At 43.2% G+C, this 12500-nt stretch overlaps 1 protein-coding gene across 2 annotated transcripts in view; it reads left to right on the top strand.

Annotated features, from left to right (window-relative positions):
- The window catches only part of lrfn5 (leucine rich repeat and fibronectin type III domain containing 5), a 92229-nt gene that overhangs the window by 51151 nt on the left and 28578 nt on the right, over positions 1–12500 (top strand). The gene's annotated exons all lie outside the window — the stretch shown is intronic.

Genomic DNA, 12500 nt, shown 5'->3' with positions numbered 1-12500 from the left:
CACCGGTCTCTGCTAGCCGAGCTAACCACGGTCTCTGCTAGCTAGGCTAACCACGGTCTCTGCTAGCTAGGCTAACCACGGTCTCTGCTAGCTAGGCTAACCACGGTCTCTGCTAGCTAGACTAACCACGGTGTCTGCTAGCTAGGCTAACCACGGTCTCTGCTAGCTAGGCTAACCACGGTCTCTGCTAGCTAGACTAACCACGGTCTCTGCTAGCTAGGCTAACCACGGTCTCTGCTAGCTAGGCTAACCACGGTCTCTGCTAGCCGAGCTAACCACGGTCTCTGCTAGCTAGGCTAACCACGGTCTCTGCTAGCTAGGCTAACCATGGTCTCTGCTAGCTAGGCTAACCACGGTCTCTGCTAGCTAGGCTAACCACGGTCTCTGCTAGCTGAGCTAACCACAGTCTCTGCTAGCTGAACTAACACCAGTCTCTGCTAGCTAGGCTAACCACGGTCTCTGCTAGCTGAGCTAACTGCGGTCTCTGTTAGCTGAGCTAACACTGGTCTCTGCTAGCTAGGCTAACCATGGTCTTTGCTAGTTAAGCTAACCACAGTCTCTGCTAGCTAGGCTAACACCGGTCTCTGCTAGCTAGGCTAACCACGGTCTCTGCTAGCTAGGCTAACCACGGTCTCTGCTAGCTAGGCTAACCACGGTCTCTGCTAGCTGAGCTAACACCGGTGTCTGCTAGTTAGGCTAACACCGGTCTCTGCTAGCTAGGCTAACCACGGTCTCTGCTAGCTAGGCTAACCACGGTCTCTGCTAGCTGAGCTAACCACGGTCTCTGCTAGCTGAACTAACACCAGTCTCTGCTAGCTAGGCTAACCACGGTCTCTGCTAGCTGAGCTAACTGCGGTCTCTGTTAGCTGAGCTAACACTGGTCTCTGCTAGCTAGGCTAACCATGGTCTTTGCTAGTTAGGCTAACCACAGTCTCTGCTAGCTAGGCTAACCACGGTCTCTGCTAGCTAAGCTAACCACGGCATGCTAACTGCTGCTTCAGACGTTCACTTCATCACACAGGAATTTTAGAAACTTTTAGGTTTATTTGAGTTGTTCTGTTGAAAGCTGGAATTATAATTGAACAATTACATAAATATGAGTTTAATGAGCATCTTATCTAACTCACACAGGTTCATAATTATTCATACAGCCTCATATCGGTATCTTGGAAACTCACACATATCTAAAGTATTCTTAAGGAAATTCAGTTTGGGAAGCTGAAATATTTTGACGCCTCACATGCTGGTTGGCATCGTAAAGCAGCCAATCCAGGAGCACCGTTTAGTTCCCTTGGCTCTGATTGGCTGAAACCCCAACAGTGGAAATAAGGAAACCAGCAGAGGTTAACTCCTGTGGGAAGATGGTTCCATGATGCGTTTAACGCATATTAAGGTATATGTGGTTCTTGCTGTTGCTTGGAGGCTTTTGTATTTCTCTTCAGCTCTTTATTAACCTCATGATTTCTTAAATATATTGACATTTAAACAAAGTCAATGAGAGTGGATAGACACATAGTTCATTAGCATGATGCAGTTTTATATTCACCAACAATCTTCTGCTGCTGGAGATCTGAGGACAGTTGTTGATAAAGGATTGATAAAGTTTATTCAGACCGTTTGGTTTTCAGTCGTAGATCTGATTTTAGGACTCAGTCTTTATGTGATCAGGAATTTCAGAACCTGTGATCCTGTCTTTGTGACCTCTCTCTCCAGCTCAGTTTTTCTCGCCTACTTTCCCTTTTCCTGCCTTCAGCTGGATCCTGAATCTGCAGCTCTCAGCCGGCGCTCCCCTGGGACGCGGCTGCCTGCTGCACTCAGCTGAGAGGAAAGAGGAGAGAAACTGCAGCTGAACGTCTGCAGAGCGACACAAAACGTCTGCGCACCGTTTTTCAGGCACATTTCACTTTTGGTCATTTACTCCAAACAAACAAAGAAATCTGTCATAAAAATATCCTTTAAATGAATTTTAAAGAGAAGCTGACAGAGTCTCATGTGAAGCAGCGTATGTGGCGGCAGCAGGCAGAGTTTATGATGTCATGGCTGCAGGGCGGCGAGTCGATGCCGGCATCGAACACAAACCGCCGTTTGTTTGGTGACTCCTTCCTCACTTCACACAGTCACTGCAGAATTCAACTCGCAACCACAAATGCTAAGCTAGTGACCCAAACGGATTCCTGAGTCATATTCAGGTGTGACTCAACACACACATGACTTTTGACCTTTTAATATTGTGATATTATAAAATATCACAATGTGATAGTATTAATAAATATTACAATGAAAATGAGACCAGTAAATGTTGCAATGTTGATAATATTAGTAAGTATTGTATCGATATCAGGTGCAATATGTAATTATCACTTGCAAAATATATTAGCCAAACAATTGTGTAATAACTATGTGCTGAATATTTGATATTGCGATGATATTTGTGAGGTTTTGTGCAGCTGCTGAGTCAAAGTCAAGTGTCTGTGTGACCTGCTCAGGTGATGGATGGAGAGCAGGAAGGAAAGATAAATGAATGTGTTAAAAGACTAGAAGATCTGATGGGGCTGATAGATGAAGGTGATAAGAAGGTGGATAATTTTATTTTCAATCAACTTTTTCATGTCTATAATTAGTAATTAATTCTTATTCTTATTCTTCTTCAGCATATCTCATCTGTCTTTTGCCCTCCTTCACGCTCCTAGTCCTTTTCGGTGTGTGGTAATCTTGCTACTTTGCACGTGTGCATGGTGTGTGTGTGTGTGTGTGTGTGTGTGTGTGTGTGTGTGTGTGTGTGTGTGTGTGTGCGTGTGTGTGTGTGTGTGTGAGCTGGGGGATACCAGAGTCCCTGAGGAAGGCTTTGGCAGCTGAAGCTCACCCGGGTCTGGGTCAGCGGTGTAAAGTATTCCCCCGTTGCTGGGCTTTGGTCTGACTGGATAACAGATGAGAGGATAATTCATTCATGAGTGGAAATGAAAATAAACAGGACAGGAGCCCTGAGGTCTTCACTTACTCATGCTTACAAACTCCTCTCTGCTTCTCCTGTGCAGCTTTCTGAACGTCTCCTTCATCTGCAGCAAGACAAACACAGGGACTCATTCCTGACGTGAAACCGATTCACTGATAACCACCTTCAGCTTTCACTTCTTTACTGACAACATTTAAATGTTTAACCTTTGACCTCTGATCTGTGAGATTTAATTACTCTCAAACCATGAAGGTCAACCTTGTTGGACTGATTGACAGGAGACATAAAATGTGTTTCTAGCAGAGTTGCAGCCAAATGAACGTTTGATGTTGTTCATGTTTTCTGACATCAGGTGATTCTTTACGTTACCTGGCCGATAACCTCAACGAGGTTTTCTGCTAATTTTTCTCTTGAGAATCTTTCTTTATCTCCGTCTGTATAGATCATTATTTTTACAGTCCTTATCACCAATAAATCTGTTTTAAAATATAAAATGAAATATGAAACAGAAGTGGGGCTCATCATGGCTTGTTGGAGACGCGTCGCAGAACCAAAACCTACCCAGCCAGCGGCGGCCATCTTGTTGGATCGAAGTCTGCTCTGATATTGAGGTTCTTCCACATCTGACATCAGTCTCACGATGTTTCCGACTGATTGTCATGTAAAATTTAATCAAACTTTTGACATGTTGTAAAAACTAAAGTGCCATTCTCAACTTCCTGGTTTGGAGCGAATCAACCAGGCTACTCAAAGCGTGACCTTTCCCAGGTCGCAGTTCGGAGGGAGAACTTTGAGTTTCATGCCTCTGGTAAGGCTCAGACCCACCAGTGGATGGGAACTTATTCAGTAAACCTCTTTCCATCTCCGCTTCAGCGCATCGAATCTGGTTTCTAAACTGAGGAAGTTGTTTGGAATTTTGAATCTTTTCTAAAGCGATAAAAACGTGGATAAAAACCTCCATGGAAACATTTCTGCTCTGAGATGTTTTGCAGTTTTCTTCTATTCAAGTCACTCTACAGCCTCTCAATGAGATCGAGATCTGGGCTTTGACTAGGACCAGGGACTGGATTTTCTGGTATGTTTGGGTCACTGTCAGGTTCTGGTTCGGTTTTCTGACTGGATTCTGTTTTGTAAGCTGAGCAGGACCTGCCGAAACTAAACAACGTTTTCTGTAAAACGTGTGTTTTCTGCTCAGGTCGGCGTGGCAGTAGAAACGTTTGCTGTCGTCGTGTTTTCTCTGCCTCTTCCTGTAAGCGAAGTGCGTTTCTGTCTAAACGCTGCCTCATCACGCTCCACACACTCATCATCTCTGACACTCGCAGCAGTTCTTGGTGTTCCTCTGCGTCTCTGCGCTGCTTTCTCACCGTAGGCAGGAGGAGGAAATGGAGTGTGTGAAACAGGATGTGAGCGCAGCCATACTTGTTTATTTTATACTTACTGCCCACAGCTTGGCTGGAAACAAAGGATGGATGTCAGAAAATGGACCAAGACGGAGCAGCTATGGATGCAACTGAATGCTTTTACATGTACTTTTATGCAAAGTGTGTAACTGCAGATGCAGATTACAGACGTACATTACATTTAGTTAACAATATATTACTTCTTCTATTCACATTTGTTCATCTAAATACATAAATTCAGATCTTTTAAATCATGTAGTGACTGAGCTGGCTCCATCTTCCACTCCATCACTTCTCTCTCCTGTCCTGATTTATGACTTTACTCTTATAAACCCCCCACTGCTCCACATCCAGCACTTTGTTTCCATCTGTTGTGGTGTCTGTTGATGTGAAATAATCTATATCTATATCCCTGTTGACAGCTCAGCACATGCAGCTCACTAATGGTGTACTGGTTACCTCACACTGCAGCTCTAGATGAAACAAACAACTTCTGGGAAAATACAAGAATAAATGATCTGTAACTTCTCAGACAGACATAAAAGAAGCAGAGCTAAAGTTTGGGGAAAGTTGCATCTACGTTTCAGAAGGTATGACCCAAAGACCAACAGCAACTTTTATAGAGCTTTAAGTTCCAGAAAAGACAGGCAGAATGAAACCGTGAAGTTTCAGAACTTAAAGTCAAATAATCTGCAAGTTGGTTTCATACATTGATTTTAGTTTGAGAAGCAAATGCAGGGAATTTATGAAACTCAAATAAAAATCAAAAAGTGACTCACATTAGAAAAATACTGAAAATATCAAGTTTATAACCTAAAAAACAGAAAAACAAAATAGCTGTTATAAGTGAAAGTAGATGAAAATAAATATAAAAATCGTAAAATTTAACAGGAAAAGAATCGTCATTTCTAGAAACGTTTTCTGTTATTTTCAGGAGCTTAAAGTTTCACAAAGTAACCAGGAAGTTAGAGAAAAACAACCTGCAATATTTATTGATCACTTTTCACAGACAGAGCTTAACATATTCAGTCTAATGTGAAATTATTCAAACTCCTGAACTGAGATTTTAGATTATTATTTGATGAAATTTGTTTGATAAAACATTCAGTAAGATGAGCGAAGATCATATTAATTTTCCTGTTTTTATATATATTTAAACAAAAAGTTGTGATAAAATAATCTTTTCGATCATTGGAAGCCTTTTTGTTAAACTGTAGCTGTTGATGACCTTTATGCATATTTACTCTCATATTGTTAGAAATGATCTTTTTTCATTGAGATGAAGGTTTTGAGATCGGAAGGACTCTTTGCCATCACCCTGATCTGTTCAGATTCTCTACAAGATTACAGCCAAAGGTTAATGTTACAATCAAAAGGGTAATATTAAAATATTTCTTTGATTTATGAAAACCTATTGGATACATGTTAATTCTCCAGCTCTACTTCAGGGTTGGACACAAACGTTTGAACTGATCTCCTCATGATGAGTTTCTGCCTGAATGATCCAGAGTTTGGCATCAGGATCGTCTCCCTCCACTTCTAGAGCTAAACTACAACTTATTTATGTTTTATATAAGCAGCAGGCTTTAATGTTGCTTCAGTTTTAATAATGTATATGATGATGCAATCCATGTGCAACAGCCATGGTCTTTTTGCACAACAAGCTGCACAAACCAGTGGATCTGATAGTTGGATATGTTTAGAATATTCAGCTGCTTCATTAACGCTTTGCAGCCGTTTGTGACTCTCTTGTTTTCCTCTCCAGCCAGTGTGCTCAGTCAGACAGTTTGCAGATGCTCCTCTGCCTCGCCTGGAGCTGCATGTGGCTTTTCCAGCATGGCTGCCTCTGCAGCTTCAGTCTCTGATGCCTCTGCAGCTTCAGTCTCTGATTCCTCTGCAGCTTCAGTCTCTGATTCCTCTGCAGCTTCAGTCTCTGATTCCTCCTGCTGAGCGGATCTGATCCCTCTTTTCTTCTACGGCCCTCACTCAACATTAAGAGTTTTATTCTTATTTTCTTTTTATTCATGTTATCAGATTCAGTTTCTGGAGATCGTTTTGCTAATATCTGTGATTCTGCTGTTCTGTAAAATCCCTCACTTCTTTTTCTCTGCAGCGGTAAACGTCTCTGCACCAGAACGTCTGCTGTGCTCCTCTTTTCACATTCTTCGTTGAAATTTGTTAAATTGTGGACTTTGGGTCGAAGCCTCATCGTATTTGTATCCCTGAGTCCAGAGGCCATCTCCACGCCTCACTGCTCCTCCTGAAATAAGATAAAGTCACAGATGCAGAGAGTTGCTGTTCTTAGAAACATCCCAGAAACCAGAAGTGACAGAAAACTGAGCAAAAGCAACAAAGTTCCCAACACTTCCTTTAGTTTGTGTTTTAGCAGGACATCCTGCCAACTTCTGGATTCCTCCTCACATTTTGCATCATTTCCTTGAGGCAAAAATTTAAACATATAACAGAAAAACAAAGTTTTTTTTTTTTGCAGTTTTGATGTTAAGTTTGAAGCTTGACTCTGGAGTCACAGCAGGCAGGAACAGAATGACAGAGCATGGATGTGGACGCTGACATTAGCGTTAGCTGTTACCTGTTTAGCATACAGATGCTATTTTAGGCTAGCGTAGCTTCGCTGATAGGCTAACTCCTTTTAGCACGACTTTAACACATCAATAGTCTCTTCTAGCGTCCAATCAGATCCATTAGAAGCAGAAATGACCCCCAGTGGGTCCAGAGGAGCGGCTTCGTCCATCAGTGCTGCTTGTTGCGTGCATCAGGTTTACCAGCGTACCAGAAACATGCAAATATAAAGGTTCCCATCAGAACCTTTTTATATGAAAAACAGTAATTTATTCCATTAAAATCTACATAATTAAGTAATCAAAATGTACATGTTAAAATCTCAACCCTGATGTGTATCATGTATATTCTTATGTATGTGTTTTTATAGATATAGATGAAAAGCATGGTGTGCAGGCCTGGTGGGAGGACTGGGACTGTCCTGGTTTGATGGATGTAGTTCTGATCTTGGTCGGGTCATAATGGACTGAGGGGACCGGCCCAGAAACACACTACATGGTTTTCTCATTAGACTGAAAGCAGTTTATGAACCTGATCTGTTCTGTTGCTCAGAGCGCCCCCTGTGGGCCAACAGTGATGATGCAGACATGCTCCTTACCCAGCAGGGTTTTACCCATCAGACACTGATTACATTAAAACTAAGGAACATTTTCATAACAGAACAATTCATAAAGAAATTAGACAAAGAATTTTATATTTATAATTTGTTCTGATTCTGGTTGGCTCTCTCTGTAGTTTCCTCCTCCTGTCCCCTGGTGCTTTTCTTAACTGCTGATGCATGTGGAACATTAGAGGAAGTGCTCTGTGGTTGCCCATATATGGACTGTTGTCTTTGGAGAAATATGGTATCATCTCCCTCCACAGGAAATGGACTGCCTACGCCTTTTAATGAGTTCTGTGTGTGTGTGTGTGCGTGTGTGTGTGTGTGCGTGTGTGTGTGCGTGTGTGTGTGCGTGTGTGTGTGTGTGTGTGTGTGCGTGTTTGTGCGCGCGTGTGTGTGTGTGTGTGTGTGTGTGTGCGTGTGTAGAAAGAACCTTTTAGATTATACAGTGTCAGCAAGCCTATAGACTTAAGTATAACTCAGATAGATGAGTCATGAACTCTAGTTATTAGATAATCACAAGGTGAAAATGAAATAAATGTTTTCCTGGATTTCATTCAGTTCTGATTAAATCTACAGAACTTTGGTTCTGGAAGTTCAGTTCAGTCAGTCTTCATTAATTTGAAGCTTCTGCTTTAGCTCCATGAAACTTTAGGCATGTTTTTACTGCTGCAGTTTCTCCAGGAAGCAGGCAGTGATGTTTTACTGTTCGGAGTGTTAGCTCTTGTGAACTGATTGTTGTTGGGTTGTAATCTCTCTGCTCGTTTCTTCTCACTTTAAAAACAAGAAAACTGAAAATCTCCAGCAGCAAAGTCCCTTTAAAATGTGCTTGAGTTGTGCTTTCTGTCTTTGAATTAGATCTGATATTAAATATGACTGTGTCAGAACCACAGCTTATATTTTTATCATAATAGGAACATTTCTGCTACATCCTGACTCTTCTTCCTGACTTGACCTCTTTGCTCTTCCTGACCACAACCGCCTGAAGGCAGCAACCGCCGCCTGGAGGGAACTGATTCACCTGAATCTTCCAAACAAAAGGAATCACTTCAGCAGACACAGACCTGACCTCCTGCTGCTGCTGCACTGATGCTACTGGAGGGTTTGGGACAGAGCTGAGGCTCAGCAGGCTAGATTACAGAGAGCAGAGAAGTTCAGAGTTTCTATCAGAGTCAAGCTGAGGTTCAAACCCAGAAACCTCAAAGTCCTGAACCAGAGATCTGTCACCGCTGCTCCAACATCAGAACCGTTTCTTTAAACATGTTAATTCACTCACAGACATGGAAGTGATTTATATCTGGTAATGTGTTTCTCTTTGAGAAATGCTCCTAGTTTTACTTTGTGTTGAAAATGAAAAACACTTTTTGTTTTCATGATGCAGGTGAATGAACCAAACATCCATCAGCATCAGCAGCAGAGCTTAGAGAGAGAAAACACAGGAGAGTCAAAGGGAAGCTAATAGCAGCTGCATCCATCCATCCATTTTCTAACACAGGTCGCCTGGACTGGTCACCTGGACAGGTTGTAATCTCTGCCCAGGTCGCCTGGACTGGTCGCCTGGCTGGTCGCCTGGACAGGTCGCCTGGACAGGTCGCCTGGCTGGTCGCCTGGACAGGTTGTAATCTCTGGACAGGTCGCCTGGACAGGTCGCCTGGACAGGTTGTAATCTCTGCCCAGGTCGCCTGGACTGGTCGCCTGGACAGGTCGCCTGGACTGGTCGCCTGGACAGGTCGCCTGGACAGGTCGCCTGGACAGGTCGCCTGGCTGGTCGCCTGGACAGGTCGCCTGGCTGGTCGCCTGGACAGGTCACCTGGACAGGTCGCCTGGACAGGTCGCCTGGACAGGTCGCCTGGACAGGTCGCCTGGCTGGTCGCCTGGACAGGTCGCCTGGCTGGTCGCCTGGACAGGTTGTAATCTCTGGACAGGTCGCCTGGACAGGTCGCCTGGACAGGTCGCCTGGCTGGTCACCTGGCTGGTCGCCTGGACAGGTCGCCTGGACAGGTCGCCTGGACAGGTCGCCTGGCTGGTCGCCTGGACAGGTCGCCTGGACAGGTCGCCTGGACAGGTCGCCTGGCTGGTCGCCTGGACAGGTCGCCTGGACAGGTCGCCTGGCTGGTCGCCTGGACAGGTTGTAATCTCTGGACAGGTCGCCTGGACAGGTCGCCTGGACAGGTCGCCTGGCTGGTCACCTGGCTGGTCGCCTGGACAGGTCGCCTGGACAGGTCGCCTGGACAGGTCGCCTGGCTGGTCACCTGGACAGGTCGCCTGGACAGGTTGTAATCTCTGGACAGGTCGCCTGGACAGGTCGCCTGGACAGGTCGCCTGGACAGGTCGCCAGTCTGTCGCAGGGCAGCTGCATCCAGAGGGGAACACCTAGAGAAATCTCAGACTGTAGATACTGAACTGAATTCCAGCTGAAGTTCCTTTAGCTGTTTTGTCAGAGAGAGAAAAATTGATCAAAGAGGAAGTTTAAGCCTAATTTGAAAAGAGTTTCTGCCTCAGAGGGAAACTGGGAGCTGGTTCACCTGGAGAACCTGCAGTCTGGTACCGAAAGGTTCTGTTGGGACCATCTGGACCAATCAGATCTCTGCATGATGAAGCTGATTATTAAACAGTATTTATGAGAAGAAGCATTTTAATTCCTGCTCTGGATTCGACAGAGAGGTGATGAAGCTCTGATCTCCTGTTTTCATCTTCATCAGAACGTTTTGGGTCCATGAAGTTTTTACAGAAGTTAAACCTTAATAATCCTTTCAGTTTTAAAACACATTCTCAGTTTTTCTCCTTCACACTGAACCAGTTAAATCATGTCAGTGTTGATCTTTGTTCACCAGCTTATAAATAACTATCAGGTTAAGCAGCAGGTGTTTCCTGTAGAGAGGTGACAGCTGTTCTGTCCCCTCAGCTCTGTGCCGACTGGACCTTCAGCACCATGGACAGCTCTGGATCCATCGCATTTTAAAGGGACAGTTCACATTTTTTTACTGCTGTTCTATTTTAACTTTCTCATCAAACATTTTATTCAATGCAGATCAAACTCTGAGTTTTTGTTCTGATGCGTTTAATTGTGATCCTTGTTATATTTGGAAGTTTTATTTAATTTTGTTTCACTGACAAATTGAAACTATTTTAACATCTTTAACAGTTCAGCTCCATCGAGCAGGAAAAGCTTTTATACTCCAACCTACTTTCACCTCCAGACACACTGTAGGTTATGAGTCAACGTTAATGTTTATTATGTTTTGTTGAGCTGGTAAATCCATTTACAGCCATCAATAATTCAGCGTAACATGAGACAGACATGTAAACAGACTGAACCGATCTATTTTTATTTTATTTTATTTTATTTTAGTTATTTGGAGTTTCTTATTCAAGCCTGAAACATGAAGAGTTACTGAGGCAGAAGATTTCAGATCGTCCTGACCTTCCTGACCTCCAGTTACTGGGAAGTATTAATCACCTCAAACATTAAATATGTTTGCAGCCAAACCAAAACGAACTGGTCTGAGCTCGGTCATTATACGTCTAGTTTGTATTTGCATCTGTGTGTGTTTGTTTTTAATATCTTTTCGGGACCATTTTCCCGACACACACTACGCTGTGGGGACCGAAGCCGGACCGAAGCCGGACTGAAGCCGGACCGAAGCCGGGGCCCCACAGGGAGAAATGCTGGGTTTGGGTCAGGGGTCAGATTTAGGACTAAGGCGTGAATTGAGTTTTGGTTACGATTAGGATAAAGTTTAGGGTTAGGCTGTAGAAATGAATGGAAGGTAATGGAAAGTCCCCACAAAGATATCCACCCAAATATGGGTGTGTGTGTGTGTATGTGTATGGGTGTGTGTGTGTGTGTGTGTATGCGTGAGGTGAGCAGCTGATCTGTGTTTAACCCAGATTCTCTGGAGATTAGCCAGCAGATATTGATAAGACTCACTCTGATGACGACGTGTTGTCATCAGATGCTCACACTCCTCATCCGTCTGACATAATGAGGATCAACAGTTTAGCATCACTCCTCACGTTTATCCAGGAATAGTTGATTTTGAACAGAAATGTCCAGGCAGCTGCAGACGGAGGGAAAGAAGCAGATTACAGACATCAGCTTCAACTAATGAGATTTTTTCTAACCAAATTATGTTTAAAATCTAAACCAAACGTCTAAATTGCTAAATTCACAACTCAGTCAACTTTACTAAAATGTTTCAGTTGTGCCAAAGAAACACTGATGTTTTAATCCATCATTAGGAATTCGCAGGTTGAATAATTTTGCTCAGATTTGATCAGATTTAATTCTTTTGTTTGTTCTTATGAATGTTTGGTCTGAAACTCTGTTGTCTGCAAAGCGACTCACATGCACATAACAGGACAGTAAATATGTTTATAATGAGTTATATCAATAAATGAGTAAATTAGTGAAATGTTCATTTATTTCAGAAACTCCATCGTTTCACACAGACTGATGTTTGAAAGCCTTTTTCTGGTAATGATGATTTTCTGCCTGCAGTTGATGAAAATACAACATTTAATATTAGAACAAAAAATATTTTGAATGCAGAAATTTTACATCTGCTGATGTTTAAGCAGATGTTAATGTCTAACATCTGCTTAAAGGTAATTTTCTATTAGTTTGACAAATGAGCCTCATATTGTAGTTGAAATCTTTATGGCATCGTAACACTAACAGCAACTGTTACACATATTTCTGTCCTTTAAATGTTTTCTGGTTTATGATCATATGCAGATCCTCACTACAGTTCAGAACGAGGAGTTAAAACATTTCCAGTTTTTCTATAGTAATAAGAAACGCAGTCAGTCCACTGCTGACTGTGTTTCCGACCCAAACAGATTCTCAGGAACGTCCGTTTCCTCGGCTGGGACTCTGGAGGTCAGCTGCCCAGCAGAACCGGTTCCTCCTGCTCAGCACTCAGAAACACCTGGGAGCCGTTTGCTTCAGCCGCGTTCTGCAGCT

The sequence above is a fragment of the Xiphophorus maculatus genome, chromosome 19 (genome assembly GCF_002775205.1).
Source record: "Xiphophorus maculatus strain JP 163 A chromosome 19, X_maculatus-5.0-male, whole genome shotgun sequence".
Classification (NCBI taxonomy): Eukaryota; Metazoa; Chordata; class Actinopteri; order Cyprinodontiformes; family Poeciliidae; genus Xiphophorus; species Xiphophorus maculatus.
This window is presented reverse-complemented; position numbering and strand designations above follow the sequence as displayed.